Below are 21715 nucleotides of genomic sequence, written 5' to 3'. Positions count from 1 at the left end.
TACGTTCGAAACAACAGGTGCTAACTACAAATCAATCTGAGTCAACTTTGTAAGAACTGAACTATGTGATTTAAAGGAAAAATGAGCAATAAGTAATAAAATACTTCCCAAAAGTACCCTACATCCTTATCTTCATGAGCATTAAAACCAAATGATAGGCTGCATTGTTGTAAAAATAATGGAGATGTTATTTTTAATGACTTCTAAATTAAAAAATAAGCTTGTAATCAATGTTTAAATTTATTTCATTTTTGTGGTGGTGGGATGAACATTATTTTATTTTTTAAAAGTTATCTTGCCCTAGCTCAGTGGTCGGCAAACTCATTAGTCAACAGAGCCAAATATCAACAGTACAACAACTGAAATTTCTTTTGAGAGCCAAACTTTTTAAACTTAAACTATATAGGTAGGTACATTGTTATTAACTTAATTAGGGTACTCCTAAGGCTTAGGAAGAGCCACACTCAAGGGGCCAAAGAGCCGAATGTGGCTCACAAGCCGCAGTTTGCCGAACACAGCCCTAGCTGGTTTGGCTCAGTAGATAGTGTTTGCCTGAGGGCTGAAAGGTCCCGAGTTCAATTCCGGTCAAGGGCACACTCCTGGGTTATGGGCTCCATCCCCAGTGGGGGATGTGCAGGAGGCAGCCAAACAATGATTCTCTCTCATCATTGATGTTTCTATCTCTCCCTCTCCCTTCCTCTCTGCAATCAATAAAAATATTTTTTAAAAATTATCTTTATCGTTGAAAGTTTTATAGATGTCCTCTTTGTTTTTTTCCCCATTGACCCCCTCCACCCCACTGAAAATTATTTTAAAGGAGAAAAGTGAACAATTAAAAAGTAACAATTATCTCTAAAACCCACTTAAACTTTCTTAATATTTTGATGTATCTAAAGTTTTAAATGTACATTTGAATATGTGTGTAATTTTTAAAGTAGCAACATGCTAAATGTGCAGTTTATCTTTTTTTTAAAACAGATATATTGGTGCCATGGCTGGGTAGCTCAGTTGGTCAGAGCATCAAGCAGATACACCCATGTTGCAGGTTCGATCCCTGGTCAGGGTACATACAGAATCAAACAATGAGCCTTACCTGGTGTGGCTCAGTTGGTTGACCATAGTCCCATGCACCAGAAGGTTGCCGGTTGAATTCCCAGTCAGGACACATACCCAGGTTACAAGTTAGATTCCCAGTTGGGGTGCACAGGGAGGCAATTGATCAATGTTTCTCTCTCATATGGACTTTTTTCTCTCTCTGCCCGCTTCCTCTCTCAAAAAAAATTTTTTAAAAAAAGGATGTAAAGAAAAAGCTTTCAAAGTTTTACCATTAAGTAATGTGTTGTAGGATTTTTTTGCAGATACCCTTTATTAGATTAATTTTCCTTCTACTCCTGTTATTGCAAAAACCCAAGTTAGGTTGCTCGCTGCTCTAAAGCCAATACTCCAGAAACAAGTGTTGGGTGAAAAGGAATTTTTGCTTTATTCAGGAAGACGGCAGGCTAATGTTCAAAGACCATCTCCAAAGTTCCATTCCAAGCAGAAGAGTTTTAAAGGAGAGAAAGAAGGAGGGAAAGTTTCAGGAAACTGAGAGAGAAGTCTGTGTTTCTTCAGCCACAAATAACACTTTTTCACATCAGATTTCTGGGCATCAGAAGCTGGTCTCAGCTACCTTGGAAGACATTATTTCCTTCTGCAGCATAAGCTCATAAATACTCATGGCCACCTGAAAGCATCTCCTGTTTGACAAAGAGACAGGACATCAGGAATTTATAACTACATTCCTGAGAACAAAAGGAGTTGAGCAGGAAAAGCTATTAACATGTGAACAAAGGCCAGAATAAGAATTAAATTATTTAATTCTAGCAGCCCAAAATACCAGGGGCATTAAAATCAAAAGGGGCTCACCTGGCTAGCATGGCTCAGTGGTTGAGTGTGGACCTATGAACCAGGAGGTCACGGTTCAATTGCCGGTCAGGGCACATGCCCAAGTTGCCAGCTGGATTCCCAGTGCGGGGCATGCAGGAGGCAGCCGATCAATGATTCTCTCTCATCATTGATGTTTCTCTCTCTCTCCCCCCGCTCTCTGCAATCAATTTTTTTGTGTTTTTTTTTATATATATATTTTATTGATTTTTTTACAGAGAGGGAGGGAGAGGGGTAGAGAGTTAGAAACATCGATGAGAGAGAAACATCGATCAGCTGCCTCCTGCACACTCCCCACTGGGGATGTGCCCGCAACCAAGGTATATGCCCTTGACTGGAATCGAACCTGGGACCCTTGAGTCTGCAGGTCGACACTCTATCCACTGAGCCAAACCAGTCAGGGCTCTCTGAAATCAATTTGTAAGAAAAAATTTCACAAGAGGCTTGGTTATAGTCCTGGTTTTTCCATGAGCACCCACGGTGTATATGTTTTTAATTTAATAATTTCTTGACATTTGAGATGATTATATTTTCTCCATTAATCAATAACCTTTTTTGTTGTTGTTAATCCTCACCTGAGAATATTTTTCCGTTGCATTTTAGAGAGTGGAAGGGAGAGGGAGACACAGAGAGAAAAGCATCTTTTTGAGACAAATGGACTGGTTGCCTCCCACATGCACCTGGACCAGGACTGGGGCAGGCCAAGGCTCTATCCACTGAGCCAAACGGGTTAGAGCAATCAATTACCTATAATTCTTATGCTAAAACAACCTAACTGGCTCATATTGTATTATTCTATTTATATAATACTAGATTTGGTTAACTCCTTGCTTATGAGTTTCTAGATCTACATTTATGAGCAAAACTGGCATATGATTTTCCTTCCATTTGCTGTTTCTGTCAGGTTTTCCTATCAGGGTTACTAGTATACTAGGCTTCATAAAAAGTTGAAGTGTTCACCGTTTTTTGTTTTTTTTTTAAAGATATTTTTATTGATTTTAGAGAGGAAGGGAGAGAGAATCATGGATTTTCTGCCTCCTGCACGCCCCCCACTGGGGATCAAGCCCACAACCCGGGCATGGGCCCTTGACTGGAATCCAACCTGGACCATTCCGTCCGCAGGCGGCCGCTCTATCCACTGAGCCAAACCGGCCAGGGCTGTTCACTGTTTTCATCGCCCGTTCCCCATATACTTGGAAGTATTTGATTAAGATGGAAATTCTGTTTTCCTTACGTTTGTCTGGACTTGCCAAAGAGCCAGGGCTGCCTGGAGTCTGCTTTGTGGGGAGGTTTTGGACGACTCTTTTAAGATTTTTAGTCGTTTTGCACATGGGCAAAGTACCTCCCTGGACCTCTCCATTCCCGAAAGCTCCGCAGGGACCTCGACCACAGAACAGGGGAAACGCGGCCAAGAGGCGGCCACGGCCCGCCAGGGAGGAAACCGCAAGATCACTCGGGATGCAGCCGGCCCGCAACGCCCGTTTCCCCGGAAACCGTATTTTGACGTCACCACGCGGCAGCGTCCCCCTAGGACCGCAACGGAACCTATTGCATCTGTGACACGCGTGGATACCCGCCGGTCCTACGTCTGCAGCGGGGCGTGCTTCCAAGTGGTGCCCGGACACCTGCTTCTCCTTCCGGCCCAACTTCCCCTTCTAGCAAGAAGGGGGCGTCCCCATTTCCGGGGAGCAAGCGGATTCAAGGAAATGGCGCCAGTCTCGAAGCCGCTGAAGATACTGAAGCCTTCACCGGGGCGCACGGGACTCGCTATGAGATCGTAACCTACCACAGGCCCCGCCCCGGGGGCCACGTGATGGCTCTGGCTCTCCTATCACGTGACTTTCGGTGGCTCGTGACAGCTCTTTGTTGTAGTAGTTTCGGGCGCCAGTGCCTTTCCGGCCGCTCTGCTTCCCCACCCGCCTTGGTCCCCGTCCCTAGGCGCATGCACAGCACAGGGCTTTCTCCAGCATTGTCGCCCAGACCCCACTTCCCCTGCTCCCTCCGGGGTGCAGAGACGCGCGCCCAAGCCGTCTGGGCTCTGGAGGAGAAGGTAATCTCGGAACTGGCGGCTAGGGGAGCCGGGAACAGGAAGTTTTCGCTGGCGTCTGCTGAGACTATCGCCGTCGCCACCCAGAGGCCAGCTGGCGCTCCGGTACTGGGTGTGTCTCGTGCTCCTAGTGATGGAGGTGGAGTAGGACTCGCGTGCAGCGTGTCGCCGTCACCTCTCTCTCCCCCTTGGGCTCTTTTGGGAGACCCACGAGTATATTCCCACCCGTAGGCAAAGCACAGCCGCTTCCTCCGCTGAGGCATTTCAGGGCGTTACACCACTTTCTGAATTTCTGCCCCGCAGCCTCTGCATTTTAACTCCCCGCCCCGGCTTAACTCAAACCTGCCCCATGGTCCATGTGGGCATATCAAATATAAATTGCCCCGGTTTTTTAGGTTTTTAGCTATCCAGTTCCAGGAATACCTTCCTCCTTGTACTCGATTTCCATCCCCACCCCATGGTAGTGGGACTGATCCACCGCTACTAGAGGCTTATTACTGTATCTGGTATTCCCCGTCCGCCCCTCTCAGGATATTTGGCATAATTTCCCCTGGTTACTCTTGTTGAAACACATTCTTCAAAAATATTTTCCTCCACTTATTAGGTTTGCTTGGGTTTTTTGTTTCTTGCTTTTGTTTGTTTTTTTCTTAGAGAAATATCCATGTGAGATGGAAACATCCATTGGCTGCCTCTTGCACGCCCCCTCACCGGATCCAGTGTTAGAGTGTGGACTGAAGGGTCCCAGGTTCGATTCGGATCAGGGGCACATGTCAGGGCTGTGTGCTCAATCCCCAGTGGGGGGCTGCAGGAGGCAACCAGTCAATGATTCTTTCTCATCACTGATGTTTCTATTTCTTTCTATCCCTCTCCCTTCCTCTCTGAAATCAATAAAAATATAAAAAGAAAAAAAAGTGTTGTTAATATTGGGGAAAAAAATCTATAAACAGTGTGGTGCTGGGGGTGGGAACGGCTGGGGAGAGGTCAATGGGGGAAAAAGGAAACATATAATACTTAATGTGGATGAGAACTAACTGCTGATCATCGAATAAAATTATAAAACTATAAACAAAAAATGAAAAATAAAGTCTTTATGGATATATCATCAATATTTATCATATTGGATTTTAAAACAAAAAATTTTAGCCCACTAATACAGAGGCACACATTCCATTAGCTTTCAGAGTAACTAGTGGTAAAATCAACCCTGTTTCCTTAGAAAACTCCACTGTGAATGCGAATGAATAAGAGAGAAATGGGCAAATAAAGTCTTAGTGTTATTATGAAAACAGTTTTAACCTTGCCAATTTTTGTAAAAAGCTTTGAGAACCACTGTTCAAAAAAATAAAAATCACAGTTTAGAAACAGGGCCTTTCACTTCCTTGAACAATTTAGATAGGAGCCCTGTGGAACCTTGATCAGGATCTAGGCTGCTGGTGCAATATAGACAGTAACCCGTGGAATTTACAAGGTGTGCTCTGGAATGTTGTCCTAAACTCCTCGCTGGTATTTGTCCTATAGTCTGGAGAAGATTCGTGTGTAAAAAATAACAGGTCATACCAAAGTAATTAAATATCAATTGCTGAGAAGGATAAACTTCAATTTAATGGGAAAAACCCCAGTTCCTGAAAAGGTATCAGAATTTCAACAGAAATTTCACAAGCTAAGAACTTGCTTGAAGAGAGCAACCATTAAAATAGGAAAGCATCTCTTTGATGAAGTGGAAAAAATTACTTGTTTTGCTATAAACTAAGAAGAAAATGTAAAGAGATCTATAGAAATGTTTAAGTTCATATGAAAAAAATGCATAAGAATTCCATGAACCTTTTGGAGAAAAGATAGCTCTTAATGAAATAAAGCTGCTTGAGAAAGTTAAGTGAGGGCTTCCTATCAGTGACAGAGAGGAAGTTGGAATGAGCAAAACATAAAGTTCAGGAAAGTCTGACAGTACGCCAGAGGTCTTCAAAAGAGAGGAAATAATCTCCTGATTGTAAGAGTGATGATGCTAAAGTTTTAAATAACTGTCTTGTGCAGATCATTTCTGAAACTGAGGAAAAAGTAATAGGAAAGTGCCGGAAGCCGTTCCAGCTGGACCCTGGCAGGAAAGTAATTGTATTTTCTGAATTAGACAAGAGAGAGCCAGGACTTATAAGTTGAGAAAGTGAGAGAAGACAGTTTTATCAGTTATCTGTTGCTGTGTAATAAACCACCACAAAACTTGGTGGCTTGCAGCAGTAGTGATTTCTTTCTATCTTTCATGATTATCTGGGTTGGGTAACAGTTTATCTGCTGGTTTTGCCTTAGGCTCACTCTTGCAGCTGCATTCAGTCGTGAGGTGGTTGGGCTGGAATGTCAAGGTGGTCTCACTCACATGTCTGGCAGTTGGTGCTGGCTGTCCACTGTGAGCCTTGGTTCTTGTACATTTGACCTCCTGTTCTCTGGGCAGCATCCTAAGATAAGAAGGTGAAAGCAGAAGCTGCAGTTCTCTGGCTTTGGAATCATATAACATCTCTTCTGCCATATTCCATTGATAAAAGCAAGTCACAAGGTCAGCCTAGATTCAAAAGGTGGGGAAACAGACAACCTCTTGATGGGAGGAAGTGCAAAGTCATATTGCATAGGATCCTGGGAGGAGTTTATGGCCATATTTTGCAATTTATCACAGCAGGAAATGACATGGATGTGACAAAGATCCGAGCTATATTAACATTAGTTCAAGAAGAGAAAGCAACCTGGCTGGAGTAGCTTAGTTGGTTGAGCTTCATCTGATGGCTAGTTCGATTCCCGGTCAGGACACATAACTGAGTTGCACATTTGATCCCTGGTTGTGGCACATACAGAATGCAACTGATCAATGTTTCTCTTTCCTTCCCTCTCACTCTGTCTGGAAATCAATGGAAAAAATATCCTAGGGTGAGGAGTAACAAACAAAAACAAAAAAAAAGTATTTACAACTAAAGAAAGAAAGGGAAAAAAAGCATTTACAACTTTTAGCTGAGTGCTAGAATGTCAATTATACATGATTGGAAGAGAACCCAAAGTACTTGTTCACTGTAGTCACTGCAAGGCCTCTAGAAAGTGTATTATAAAGTTTCAAGCTAAAAATTGAACTCATTGATCAGACAGAATACCATACTGGAAGAATTTCAGCAGAAAAAACATTAGAAGCAGTCAGCAAAGAAAGGGGAATATTAAAATCAGTGAACTCAATAAAATGGAGATAAACTATAGAATATGAAAATATAAGGCAACATTTTCTTCTGCACAAGAATGCCCATGACAATCCTTCCTCGTGAAATGAAATAGCAGTTGCTGGAGAGATGAACCAAGCCAACTTTCTGAGACAGAAATTAATAGAAGAACAAATAAAAAAGTTGCTAGTACTCTGAAAACCAGGAATTGTTAAAGCAACTCCAAGAAGACATTTTGTAGTCTCTTTCCAAACAATACATCAATTTCATTTCTAAGATGCCAAATGCTTTGTTTCCTATCGTAATTAGAGTCTTTATAAAAATAGTAATACAATATCTAATGGCTCCCTCAATGAAGGATCTTTTAAATTCATGCCTGAGGGTGGGTAAGTCCAGTACTCCTCAGTAATGAAGAATGGTCTGTGAAATTACAGATACTCTGACCATTAATGGAAGAGATGTGCTTAGACTGGAACCCTGATGCTACTACTAATCAGTATCAACCTCAAATTCCCCCCTTTACCATCTTGGATGGCTTGGTTCACTCTGGTACAAATCCCAACCCTCCTTTGCACTGTCTATCACAAGCTCACCACCAGCAGGACTTCTACCTCCTTCTGGTCAGTTTGGACCACCTTGCTCTCCACTTCATGGGCATCAAACTTTTCTTCCATACCTTGTTCCTGGAAGGAATCCACCTTAGGCCTAAGAGAAAGCACGCCTGGCCTTTACCTGATATAATGGCCTTGTTCCATGACTGTTAAATCTGTAAACATAGATCTCCACCTTTTATCTTTAGTAATATGATTTTGATAATTGTAAGTAATGATGCTCTTAATATGTACTTTGATGCACATATACATGCATTTCTGTTGGGTAAATACCTCGGAGAGAAGTTGTTGGGTCACAGGGTATGCATATATTCAACTTTAGCAGATAGTATCAGTTTTCCAAAGAGGTAGTACATAGCTAAAAGATTATATGTATACATATACATATATAAGCATATATATATACACACACATATAAAAGCAGCCTTGACTGGCCAGTATTGCTCAGTGGTTTAAAAAATATATATTTTATTGATTTTTTACAGAGAGGAAGGGAGAGGGATAGAGAGCCAGAAATATCGATCAGCTGCCTCCCGCACACCCCCTACTGGGGATGTGCCCGCAATCAAGGTACATGCCCTTGACCAGAATCGAACCCGGGACCCTTGAGTCTGCAGGCCGATGCTCTATCCACTGAGCCAAACCAGTTAGGGCTGGCTCAGTGGTTTAATGTCCACCTATGAACCAGGAGGTCATGGCTCGATTCTTGGTCAGGGCACATGCTTGGGTTGTGGGCTCAGTGTGGGGTGTACAGAAGGCAGCCAATCATTGATGTTTCTCTCTCTCCCTCTCCCTTCCTATTAAAAAATAAATAAATAAAAGCAGCCTCTTTGTCTTTCATTTAAGATTAACTTATTGAAGACCACAAAGCAATTTTGTATGGAAAATAAGAGTTAACCTATGAAACACAGATATAGTGTGTGTGTGCATCAAAACACCAGTAGAATTTTGTTTTGCTTCTGATTGGGACAAGGGTCACAATAATTTCTCCACCAAATAGACCATTTCTTTTCTACAGGGTGGGGCAAAAGTAGGTTAACAGTTATAACTATTCTTATACTGTTATTTCTTATTGTATTATTTTCCATATGGACAACTGTAAACCTACTTTCGTAATTCACTCCCTGTGTAATTCAGAACCCTATTTCCTACCATATTTCAATGAAAGTTGAATGAGTGAATTAATAGGTATTCTCTATAGATTGTTTAACCACACACACTTCAATAAAGAGGCAGCCAATCAATGATTCTCTCTCATCATTGATGTTTCTATTTCTCTCTCCCTCTCCCTTCCTCTCTCTGAAATCAATTAAAAACATATTTAAAAAATACATTTTATTTTAAAAATTGAGCTATCAGCTGGTAAAGTGTGTATACATTTTTGGGGGACACCCTGTGAATTAAAAAATTTACAATTATTTTCTCTGAGGTGATCTAAATGGTTCACATAGTGAGCTTTAGGGGGAGTCTATGTATCCATTATGCAGCTTTCACCTTATTGCATTTGGAGCTTTTAGTTGGGACTAAATATATGGCTAATTTTTAATTTTCACTATAATTGATAATATAGAGGTATTTTGATATATTAGGCACACAGCACTGTTCTCTGTGCCATGAATCTAGTTGATTTTCTAGTGGGCTCACTTCAGTTTCCAAAACTATGAAGTACTTCATAGATTCACACAGCGCTTTTCAGCATTTGAAGTGTTTGACATTTTACATTATCTTCTTTGATGCTCAAAAGTGCTTGGAGAAGTCAGCAAGGCTGGTATGTGTGTCTCATTTTTTTGGTTAAAAAAAGAGAGTCTTGCCTAGCTGGTTTGGCTCAGTGGATAGAGCGTTGGCTTGTGGACTGAAAGGTCTCGGGTTTGATTCCGGTCAAGAGCACATGTCGGGGTTGCGGGCTCAATCCCCAGTAGGGAGCAGGAAGCAGCCAATCAATGATTCTCTCTCATCATTGATGTTTCTATCTCTCCCTCTCCCTTCCTCTCTGAAATAAATTAAAATGTATATTTTTTAAAAAGAGAGGCTTTATCTACTGTGTTCATCAAATGTTGTTTGTGCAACATCATGCATCTACAAATGGACTGGAATTCAGGTTTCCAGACGTTTTACTCTGATGTACCAAGGACCCTGGTTTTCAGTAGCTGTTTGGCATATTTTTTTTTTTTAATCTTTAATTTCTTTATTGGTTAAGGTATTATAAATGTGTTCTCATCCCCCCATTAACCCCCAAACTCCTTCCCCCCAACTCATGCTCTCATCCCCCTGTTGACTGTGTCCATTGGTTTGGCTTATATGCATGCATACAAGTCCTTTAGTTGATCTCTTTGACATATTTCTTAATCTCTGTACTTCAGTTTTCATGTCTGTAACAAGGAGATAATAGCTATTCATTGAACGAGCACAATTGTTAATTTAATTAACATACGCAAAGCTCTTTAAACAGTATCAAGCTCACAATAAGTGTTAAATAAATGTTAAATTATATGTTTATTGTTTTAGCATATCCAATTTACTTGTAAGGAGGGTTGGGATCATCCCAGTATACACATTTGGAAAATTCCCAGTTGAGTGTACATGTTAGAGGCAAGTTTCAGACGTGTCTGTGGGTAGTACAGCTTAAATCTTGTTTATAATTTAATCACTACAAAAATGTAGAGGTCCAATAATCCCACTAGTCTCACTTAACCACATTGAATTTATCCTTGAAATGGTCCTCCCAGCGAGAAAAGACTTTAAGGGCGTGGCAAGTGGTATTTGAGGTATTAAAAAAAGCAGAAATCAATGAACTGTAATAGAAAAATCCAGCATATTAGAGAGCCCAAGTGTGCTCGGTAGTGTAACGACCTACCCAATCTTTCTTAGCAGAGAAGATGTTACGGGAAACTCCACATCAGACGCAGCTGGGAACTCTGTCGAAGTTAAAAAAAAAAAAAGAAAGTTTCAGTTTTGTGAAACATCTGGTGCTCAGCCATCTGTTTTTGCCTGCACAAACAAATGCTTAAGGTCGGTGCGGTTTCCTCAGGACACCTTGCAGGGCGGAGTGACAGCGCGGGAGCAACAAGTTGCGGCGAGCAGCTAATTTAAGCACGATCTCGGGGTCGGAGGCACCTGCACTTCCTGTTACCCCAAAATACGGGAGTTTCGCTCCCCCAGGCCAATAACACGGCCTCTAGCTTGAATTATTTGTTAAAAGGTGAGCAGGTAGACGCCCTTCAGGCACTCGGGATCTCCCATTGTGGTTGAGAGCTAGATGCCCTGGACGCACGACGCCGGCTCAACTCCACCGGGCATTGAGGCCCCACCCATGGCAACGCCACTCCCACGTCCGCGCGGCGGGGGCCGCCATAGGCCCGCGGCGGAGCCCAGGACGACGTGTGGCGCGTGGGCCCCCAGGACTACCCGTGCGGGAAGACCGTCCGCGCTGCCGGGCAAGGTTCTGTGCACCTGTTCCTTCCTTCTGCTCCAGCGTCTCTCCCTCCGGGAAAAAAAAGTGCACAGGAGAGCAAGAGACGTGACAGCGAACACAGATGAAAAACAGGGCGTAAGATTAAGCCCTAAGTAAGAAGAAGCCGGGCACCTTTAAGCTTTCTGGCAGTTCACGTGACTCTGGGCCCCGGGGGTCACGTGACGACGCGCGCGCCCACGCGCAGGGGCAGCGGGCGAGCGCCCTGCGCGCGCCTCCCCGCTGCCTCCGTCTCCTCCTCGGGAGGGAGAGGAGTCGCGGGGGCGGATCGGCGGCCGGAGCCGGGTGCGCGTGCGCAGCGAGCAGCTGTCACCCAGTGCGGAACAAGTCTCCCGAATTTCTAAATCTCTCTGGGCCGGAGGCCACCGTCTTCCTTCTCCTGTTCCTCCCCCGGGCCGTGTCCTCACCCCGCCCGCGCGCCAGGTAACCGCTTTTCCGGAGTCCCGGGGATGGGGGCGGCAGGGGAGGGCCCGGGCGACCTTCCCGGCACTGCCCCCCTCCGCGCGGGGCAGCAGGGGTTATCGGCGTCCGGGCGAGTGGAGACGCCGGACCGGGGGCGCTCGGTCCGCGGCCGCCGGGACTGTCAAGCTGGGGCGAGAGCGTTCGGCCGTGATCGCAGGGGAGGGAGGCGGGAGCCGGTGACAGCCCGCTCTGGCCCTCTCGGGGGTTCGGGGCGGCGCTGGGTGTTCTGCCGGGGGCCGGAGTCGTGGTCGCGCTCCTTGGGGCGGAGGAGCGCGCGGGTGGTCCAGAGATGCCAACTCCTTTCGGTTCCCCCGCCAGCGGCGTCCTGGGCGGACGCGGGGAAGCAGGGCCTGCTGCGCCTCGCGGGGCCATCTCTTCACGGGGACTGTCACCGCCGCGGGGTGAGGATGGGGTTCCTCCCCGGAGCGCCCGGTCGCAGGCACCTCGCCTGGCTCTGGGGCACCTCCTCAGCCCCCGCGGTTGTCCTTTTGGTTTTTCCGGCACGGGGCCATTTCTGCAGTGCCCGAAACCACGGTGCGGTGTAGACAGCGGGTGCTTCCTACATAGGAGTTGGATCGGGTCGCGTGGAATGCCAGGCACGGGACGGGGCTTGGGGTGGAGGAGGGAGCCAGGCCAGGCAGGCTGGGGGCTCTGAGCTCGAGTTTGGGTTTTTGCTCGGGGCTCCGCCGATGAAACCCGCGGGGCTCGATTCGGATGCTTTCCGGGTGAGCTCGGAGGCAGTCTGCCCCCAAGCAGCACCGTGCTCGTCTGCACCGGCTGAGTTCCTTGTGTGCGATAGCTGGGAGGGGTTTGTCTGGTTCCTCCTCCGGAAGAAGGGAGGGCAAACTTTTTTTAGCACTTGGTAAATGACCACGCGGGGTGGTGTTTGAAGCACTGCTTGGGAAATATAGGTTGGAAGTTGCGGTTGGCCCACCTTTATCTCGGCGAGAAAGTTTCTGGTAGGCTCTCTTCGCCTAGGTTCGGACCAAACTTTGCCCTATTTCACCCACTTGAATTTGCAGTATTTTTTTTTTTTTTTAAATCTCGGGAAACTCTGCTTCACTGTTTCTATGGCAGCGATTACTAATTTAATTTGGAAGGGTAGTGCTTGGAAATTAGTGGCTGTAATTTTTAAAGGTTGATTATTACTTTATAGCACTCGGTTCTCTCTCTCTCTCTCTCTCTCTCAAATATATCTTGATTGATTTCAGAGAGGAAGGGAGAAGGGAGAGAGCGATAGAAACATCAATGATAAGAGAGAATCATTGATTGGCTGCCTCCTGCAGGTCCCCTACTGGATCAAGCCCGCAACCTGGGCATGTGCCCTTGACCGGAATTGAACCTGAGACCCTTCAGTCCACAGGTTGATGCTCTACCCATTGAGCCAAACCAGCTAGGGCTCTGTTCCCTTTTAAGATCATTATTCTAGTTCTTCCTCCTTGCCAGTCCCCTTCCATCCTCATCCCCCCACTTTGTGTAGGAATGTATTACATGGGGGTTCAGAGTTTTTAGGCTCTCTTTTTCCCAATTTAAGGTGCTATGTAAAGTTTGCACATAATCTTTACAGCACCCCACGAACTTGGTAATTGTATGCAGTTTACTTTTTTATTTTTCTCCCTTTTTATTGAATTTATTGGGGTGACACTGATAAACAAAAGTAAAATTGTATAGGTTTCAGGTGCACAATTTCACAACACATCTGTACACTGTATTGTGTGTTCACCACCCCAAGTCAAGTCTATGTCCATCGCCATCTGTCCCCCCTATGAATGCAATTTAAATTGGATGTTTGTTTCACATTAACAGACTTTAATCCATTGCTTTTCTAAAGTTAAAAATACACGTTTTAGTCTAGTTGTAGTGGTGTTGGGGTCCAACCCCAGCAGGTCCAGGGGTTCCCAAAAGTGTGGACTGAGTCGGCGAAGAAGGAATGACATAGAGACAGTGTTCAGTTGATCAGCAGCATAGCCAGGATCTACAGCCAAGTTCTGTGTTTTGTTGTCTTGTTACATCTGTATTTATACCAGTTGATTTTAATCCTATCAATTCTATTCCAAAGGTTAGGGCATTTCTTATCTCCATTTCAGGGAGTAAAGATAATGTAGCTTAAGCATGATTGTTCGTAGTTAAAGTGATTAACTATCCGCCTGGCACCTAGTTGCGGGGTTTTATTCCCTCCCTAACTTCAAGGGAAAATCCCCACCTGGGGAAACAACCTTTCTCAGAGAGGTGACCTTGGTTAAAACACATAGCGCCAAGAAGGGGGGGCAAACATATTAAGAACAGTATGCCATATACGCCAGGTTCCTTGAAACATATGCCGTGCAGATGTTTCTTCCCTGCAGTGACTGTGTCAAACAGGAAGGATGGACGGGCTTCCGGCATAGTGGTTCAGTGGTTGAGCATCAACCCATGAACCAGGAGGTCACTGGTTCAATTTCCGGTCAGGGCACATGCCCACATGTCCAGGTTGCAGGCTCAGTCCCTGGTAGGAGGTGTGCAGGAGGCAGCTGATAGATGTTTCTCTCTCATTGATGTTTCTCTCTCTCTCTCTCTCTCCTTTCTTCTCTCTGAAATCAACAAAAACATATTAAAAAAAATCCCCTAATGAAAAAACAAAAGAAAATCTGGAAACAGGAGAATTTATAGGAAAAAGAGAAATCAGCAGTAATTGACATTTTCATTTTTTGAAAATTTCTAACCTGTTTTGTTTTAATAAACTAGATAAGATTTTACTATAGCTTTAATGTAAAGCTTTTATTAAATTTTGACTCTTTGTCAGATATAGGGACTACTTGGGAACGGTGAGGATACTTACCATTGGTTACCTAGGGATGGAATTTCTGGTCTTGAAATTGAGCTGATTCTTAAGGAACAGAATCTTTCATCTGATACTATTAAGGTTTGAGAACTAAGTATGTGCTGAATAACTCATTTCCCTTTCCTCCCCTGAGAAACATCCTTACTAGTATATTTGTATGTTTTATAGTACTACAGAGTTTTTCCTTGCACAGTTGTTTGCTATATGTGCTGTTTGTCTTATTCTTGCTGGGTGGTTTATTCTGCCTAGTAGTGGGTACATTTCCTCAAATTTTAGATGTAGAACATATAGCAGTGAACATAGTAGAGAAGTGATTCCCTACCATTTCATGAAAGAGGAGTATATTGAATGTGAATGCTCAGTTACACTGTAGCTCTATATTTTCAGATACTCAGTGGTCTTAGTTACTATGGTATTTATGAACTGCTGCTCCATAGAATCTTTAAAATTTATTCTAGATTCTGACAGGTTTGCATGATACTTTACTGTGGCAAGTATTTAAGGAGCAGAATAATGTGTCATCAAACCATTTTGGTGTTGACTTCCTTTTTTTAATTTTTTATTTTTATTTTTTATATCTCCATTCAGTTCCAGTTACTAATTTGGCATCTCTACATGTTAACTCTTAACAAGTTGAACCCCAGCCCAGCCTGAGTGGCTCAGTGGTTAAGCATTGACCTATGAACCAGGAGGTCAAAGCACATGCCTGGGTTGTGGGCTTGGTCTCCAGTGTGAGGCATGCAGGAGGCAGCCAATCAATGATTCTCTCTTATCATTGGTGTTTCCATCTCTCTCTCCCTTTCCCTTCCTCTCTGAAATCAATAAAAACATATTTAAAAAATTATGTACAAAACCCCACAAAAAACCCCAGAACAAGTTGAACATCTTTCATCTCAGCTCTGCTTCTCTGGGGTTTCTCATGCATCTCATCCCATTTCATTGCCCACTAGGGTAACCAGGAGTTATCCCAGAAACCTCATGGTTCCTCAGCCTTCACACCCAAACTATCACCAAATTTTGTCATGCTTGCTTCCTAAATATATATATCAGATCAGTCTGCTAGTCTCCACCTGGCAGCATCTCAGTACCTTCTGCAGTCTCCTTCCTTTCTCAGTTCTATTCAGCGAGCTCTTAGAATGCAAATCAGATCTTTCTCATTGTCCTGAGGACATTTGAAATTCCTGTTATTGCCTCCTATCTCATGCTCCCGGAAAGGCTTTTCTAGATGGTCTACTTTTCCTCTCTGCCCACTGGCTTTTCTTTTCTTGAACAGGCCTTGGCTATTTGCTGCCAGGCAGACTTTCCTTCCCACTTAATTCCTTTTCTTACATCATTCTGGTCTCTGCTTGAAAGCACTTCCTCAGAGAATCCTGATCTGTCACCCCATCTCTTCCCTGATCTAAGTCAGCTTCCCTAGTGAATATCTTGATTTCCTGAGCTTTTCCTTCCATAACACTTAGCAGTTTATAATCTTATTTATGTGATTATTCTATTGTTTACTCCTAAAGGTAAGAATTCTATAAGGGTAAGGGTCACGTATTTTTATTTACTTATATCACACCAACACACCACTGTCTCACCAGCACTAGCTGTAGGTACTCAAAAAGCACTTGTACAAATTAATGATTTTTACATATATGAAAAAATTAAGGAAATTAAAATCAGAGCAAACTGTAGGAAATATATTTTACCCATTCTGATCCAACACATATATACACATATAAAATTGAAGCAAAACTTTCACAAAACAATACTTTGCCAGCTGTGTTGTACTCTTATATTTTCTATTTTGTTCTGTATTAAATATAAAAATGTAGATATAACCCACTAAGTTGGGTAGGACTGCAGACTGAGTTTGCACCGCATAGCTCTAAGACAATATAAGGAAAATGCCTCATTTCTACTAGCCCCTCCTCCTCCTTTGAAACACAATGGCTATATCTCAGTCTTTTCTGATGGAAAGTACAAGGATAATACCACTCCCTTCCCTATTAAAAGAAAGTTCCTCCTGCTGATACGTTCCAGCCTGTTCTCAAAGGAGGGTTAGAAAAATCTAAACCTGGCTTTCACTTAGGTCTTCTAGGCTTCTTTGGGCCACCAATAGCCAGTACTCTTTCACCCTACTTGGCTGAGCTCATTACAGGTGTGTGGTCAGTCAATGAATTTTAAGGCTGGCCACTCATTAATTTTGTTTTCTCAATTTGTTACAAACCAAAGGACATTCCTAAAACAAGAGGATCAAGGCAAATCAGTAAGTATTTGTGAATGTGTAAATTAAGGAGCCTGGCTGGGTAAAGGTGGCACAGTTCATGATCACTGGAGCTGATCCCTAGAGCTGTGGTTTTTATTTGTTCACTTACCAGAAGGCGTGGTGCTGTTTGGTCCCATCTTGAAATATTGATCTTTTATCATCTATTTTGGTAGCTATATATTGGAAGAACTCAAGTATGTATTTTAACTGAACACTATGCTGTGATATTCATAACTAACAAAAATATTTAAAAGCATTAGATAAGTCCAAACCTTCTGTGTTTGATGAAAGCAAAGCAGTATACAAAATTTGTATACAATGTATTCTCCCAATTGTGTTTAAACGTGTTTATAAATGTGCATGTTTAGAAAATATACACTGGAATCTCAACTTGGTGGTGGGATTAATAGTAATTTAAATATGCCTTTATTAAAATTCTTTTGAGAATAAACATTGCATTTATAATAGGAAAGGCTCAGTTGAAAATACAAATTTCCTATACATTAATATGTATTTGCAAATAGGCAAAATAACACTGTTATTAAAATGTTGGCTAAAGCCCAGGTTTCTATTGGCTGAGTTTAGAGACCCCTCTCCAGTTGGGATGTACATTCCACGTTCATGATATGCAATATCTTGTACTGTACAGTGATCCATCTTTTTCTCCTAGCCTGAGTTTTTCCCTTTCCTGTCTAAGTTATAAAAGCTTACCAAGCCTTGTTTTTCATCTTTTTTGCTGAGGATTTCCTTACTCTCTGCCCTGCTCAAGATTGTTGATAATGAATGTTCACTTATGGTTGCCCATTGCTTGATAATTTGGAAAGTTTTAATTTCCTTATTAAGGTCATCCATATGGCATGAGTTGAAGGGATGGAGAAGGTTTTGGATGAATTAGGCGATATCTTTCTGTTAAGTTTGGAAGATATCTAGTTATAGTGGGATTTATTATGCGTTCATTGTTAGCAGTCCTCACCCTTCTGGATTTTTACTTTCTAATAAAGGGGAAGGAATTCCTGGCCAGTTGTCCCATCTTTACTACTGCTTTGTTTTTCTTCTGATTTTGAACAAGTTAGGCAGTTATTCTGGGACGAATGATTTATTTTTTACTTTTGACTTCTGTACCTGGGGCCAGATGGAAGCAGATTTCAAGCATCTAAGCCTCCCTTTCCATCTACCTGCCTCTTTAGTTCTCTACAGCAAAAACCCAGTTAACACCTATGCTTATCTTTTCAAAGCTGTGTGACCTTGAGTGAGTTTGATATTAGGTGCTTAAATGTTAGCTGCCTCTGCTGTTAGTAATGCAAAGATTCTTCTGCTTCTGTTTGAACACTTTAGGGATTGATGGGTAGAATCTTAGGATGATTTCATAGTCGATTTCCCTTATCATTTCCTTAGAGGGTGTGACTCTCAGTTGCCATTATCTGTGTTTTGCACTTTTGAGATAGTTCTCTTATCTTTACCAATCAAAGAAAAAAAAATTGTATTTTCTTTCTTATTGCTTCCTTGTCCATGCAAAAAAAATTTTAAAATATATTGTACTGATTTTTTTTACAGAGAGGAAGGGAGAGGGATAGAGAGTTAGAAACATTGATGAGAGAGAAACATCGATCAGCTGCCTCCTGCACACCCGCTCCTAGGGATGTGCCCGAAACCAAGGTACAGCTCTTGTCGGAATAGAATCTGAGACCCTTCAGTTCGCAGGTCGGCGATGCTCTATCCACTGAGCCAAACCAGTTAGGGCCATGCAAATTTTTTGATTAATCTTTGTATTTAGCTGTAGATATAGAGAGTTGTCACTTGAACGTGTGGAAGATTTAGGGGGAGATAGGAAAGTCTGAAAACCTATATGCTTTGGAGGGAAATGATGGGACTAGTTATCTTATTTTTCAAGCTGAAGAATTTGAAGTTAAAGTGGTTTGCAAGTGGAAGCCATTTTTACTGAGAGAATGGTTTGTTAAGAATGTTACATTTGTAAGATTCCTGATTAGGTGGAGGTTGGGGTTTTGTAGAGTTAAAAGCTTGGAATCCAAAAAGGTATTGGTTGAATAAGTACTTGAACTTGAGTAAGTTACTTAATTTTCATTAATGTAAATAATTAGTGCCTTCCATCCCTCCACCCTCTCTTCCTTCTTCTCTCATATGTAACATTGGAGCAATGAAAGATCTCAGAGATCATTTAGTTCCCTGGTTTCCAGACTTCCCAATTTGAGAAAATAAATTGGACTGACATAGGCTTGTCAACTTTAATTTTCTAAAATAGCCCTAGCTGGTTTGGCTCATTTGATAGAGCATCAGCCTGTGGACTGAAAGTTCCCTGGTTTGATTCCAGTCAAGGGCACATGTCCGGGTTGCGGGCTCGATCCCTGGTGGGGGACATACAGGAGGCAGCCGATCAATGATTCTCTATCATCATTGATGTTTCTCTCTCTCTTCTTCTCCCTTCCTCTTTCTGAAATCAATAAAAATATATTTAAAAATTTTTAAATAAAAATTATCAAAGAAAACTTATTATCTAATGCTTTATAAAAAAGACAACACACCCACAAAGCAGAAAGAGCAGTCTCTAAGAATAAAAGATGAACGTTTAAAAAAAAAATCAGCATGTTCATTACTGTTTTTCTGTGGGAAAATACGCTATAAAGGATATTATTGGCTTACTTAAAAAATTGGAATACAGAAATTAGATATAAGCATTGGACCTATATTAAACTTACTAGAGTTGAAAACTCTACTGTCTCTGTGTAAAGGAAGGACCCTGTTTTAGGAAATGCATACTAGTAAACTTTAGGGGTAAAGGGCCATGAAGTATGCAACTTACTCTCAAATGGTTCAGAAAAAAATTGTATATACATATATATACAAGGAGTATTCTATCTTGTATACTATATCATGTGTGTGTGCTATCGATTTAAGAAATGTCCAAAAATGTATGAGTTTATTTGAGCCAAAACTGATGAGAGTTGCAGGAAGCAAGATCTCAAATGAGAATAACAGTTTTGCAGTTTCTTTTATGCATTTGAAATTAAGGAGGGAAGGTGAAGAAGCTTACAGGTAGGCAAGGTGGAGATTGGATTACAGGTTAGCTAAGATTATGTGCTCTCTTGAGAGTGGTTACACCTGGTATTACAAAGGTGTGTTAACCTAGATGCACAAGAACAATGGCCAGGGCTGGCCTGGGGTGTCACTACCCATTATGACCTGCCCAGTTAGAGATTTATGATTTATTACAGAATCCCCCAACATTTTTTTTTGTTGTTGTCTAGTGTAGAGACAGAGAAAATACAAATGAATAAAGTAGATCTGGTACCATATTAATAGATGAATCTGGATAAAGTGTATATAGGTTCTTTTCTTCCTATTCCTGCAATGTTTCTGTGTTTGAAATTATTTTAAAAGAAAAAGTTAAAAAGTACTATTTATTATAGCAAGTATAAAAATAAACCCGTAGAGCTTTGTGTTTTCTTTAACTCAAGTTAAACTCCCTGATAGATTTGACTTTTTCCTGAGACAGTATGGAAGAGATAAGGGAAATAGAATAGTTATGTTTAGACATGAGGAAAGACTGCGGCAATTTTTGTCCTTAACATTATTATTTATTTATTTACTTATTTATTTATTTTTAAAATATATATTTTTATTGATTTTTTACAGAGAGAAAGGGAGAGGGATAGAGAGTTAGAAACATCCATGAGAGAGAAACATCGATCAGCTGCCTCCTGCACACCTCCTACTGGGGATGTGCCCACAACCAGGGTACATGCCCATGATCGGAATCCAACCTGGGACCTTTCAGTCCGCAGGCCGACGCTCCATCCACTGAGCCAAACCGGTTAGGGCTACAATGAAATTCTTGATATCTAAGGACAGTATTGTTATTTAGTTGCTGTATCTTAAATTGCTTGCTCATTTTTTTTTTAAAATTTAATACCAATATTACTGCTAACAATCTGTCAACTAAATGAAATTTGACATATTCAAAGGTAGTTCTGTATCCCAGAATATATCTTTTTAGGATTTACTGCCTAAACACTGTGACTCAAAGTTACTTAAGCAATTCTTTTCTTTGTTTGTTTATGCCACTGACTTACTATATAGTTAGATGAGTTGTTTCTCAGTTTTTAAGGCCTTTTAAAATTTGTTTTTTTGTGTGATATAAATCATTTATATGATTCCAGAGTTAAAACTATATGTAGATCTACATTCATAGAAGCTTTACTTCCTTTTCTGTCTCTTCTTTTCCCCATAGGTAACCATTTTTGTTGGTTTTGTTTTCTATACACAAAGTAGAATTATAAACTCTGTTCTACACTGTGCTTTCTTAATTTAATGGTATAATTTGGAAATCACTCTAGTTCTGTTTTTGGAGATCTTCCTCATTCCTTTTATGTTGCTTGTCCTGTGTTGGAAGTGGCCTGTGTTGATTCAACCAGGCCTCTATTGTTGGACACTTAATAATATAAGGTAGTATAATAGCTAGAGAAAGGAAAAGCTAGGAAATGACAGATATTATTAAAATTTGACCTAGTGCGTTTGAAAAGTTGATGCAAGGCTAACTTGGACACAGATCACTTGCAGGCCATACAAAATTATCAACTTTTAAAGATTATCCTGCTATATTTGGTCAAACATTTAATTAACTCACCCCTAATGCTTTGGCAGAGCCAGATCAAATGATTTTGCGGGTCTTATGTGGCCTGCAGGCTGGACGTTCCCCACCCTTGGACTAGGGCAGTGATGGCGAACCTTTTGAGCTCAGCGTGTCAGCTTTTGGAAAAACCCTAACTTAACTCTGGTGCCATGTCACATATAGAAATTTTTTGATATTTGCAACCATAGTAAAACAAAGACTTATATTTTTGATATTTATTTTATATATTTAAATGCCATTTAACAAAGAAAAATCAACCAAAAAATGAGTTCGCGTGTCACCTCTGACACGCGTG

At 41.9% G+C, this 21715-nt stretch overlaps 1 protein-coding gene and 1 long non-coding RNA gene across 2 annotated transcripts in view; one reads left to right on the top strand and one right to left on the bottom strand.

The window, feature by feature from the left end:
- Positions 1 to 1456: 1456 nt before the first annotated feature.
- Positions 1457 to 10687, bottom strand: LOC308527965. The gene is made up of 4 exons (XR_013996662.1): positions 10624 to 10687; positions 6700 to 6851; positions 6339 to 6417; positions 1457 to 1736 (listed from the first exon to the last, which is right to left on the bottom strand). It is a non-coding gene; the product is annotated as an uncharacterized lncRNA (long non-coding RNA).
- Positions 10688 to 11167: 480 nt separating this feature from the next.
- Positions 11168 to 21715, top strand: part of KDM4C (lysine demethylase 4C) — a 328521-nt gene continuing 317973 nt past the window's right edge. Inside the window, exon 1 of the mRNA XM_081103409.1 lies at positions 11168 to 11661. The gene's annotated coding sequence lies outside the window, so the exon portion shown is untranslated. The remainder of the gene's footprint in view (positions 11662 to 21715) is intronic.

The sequence above is a fragment of the Myotis nattereri genome, assembly GCF_964212035.1.
Source record: "Myotis nattereri genome assembly, chromosome: 12".
Lineage (NCBI taxonomy): Eukaryota > Metazoa > Chordata > Mammalia > Chiroptera > Vespertilionidae > Myotis > Myotis nattereri.
This window is presented reverse-complemented; position numbering and strand designations above follow the sequence as displayed.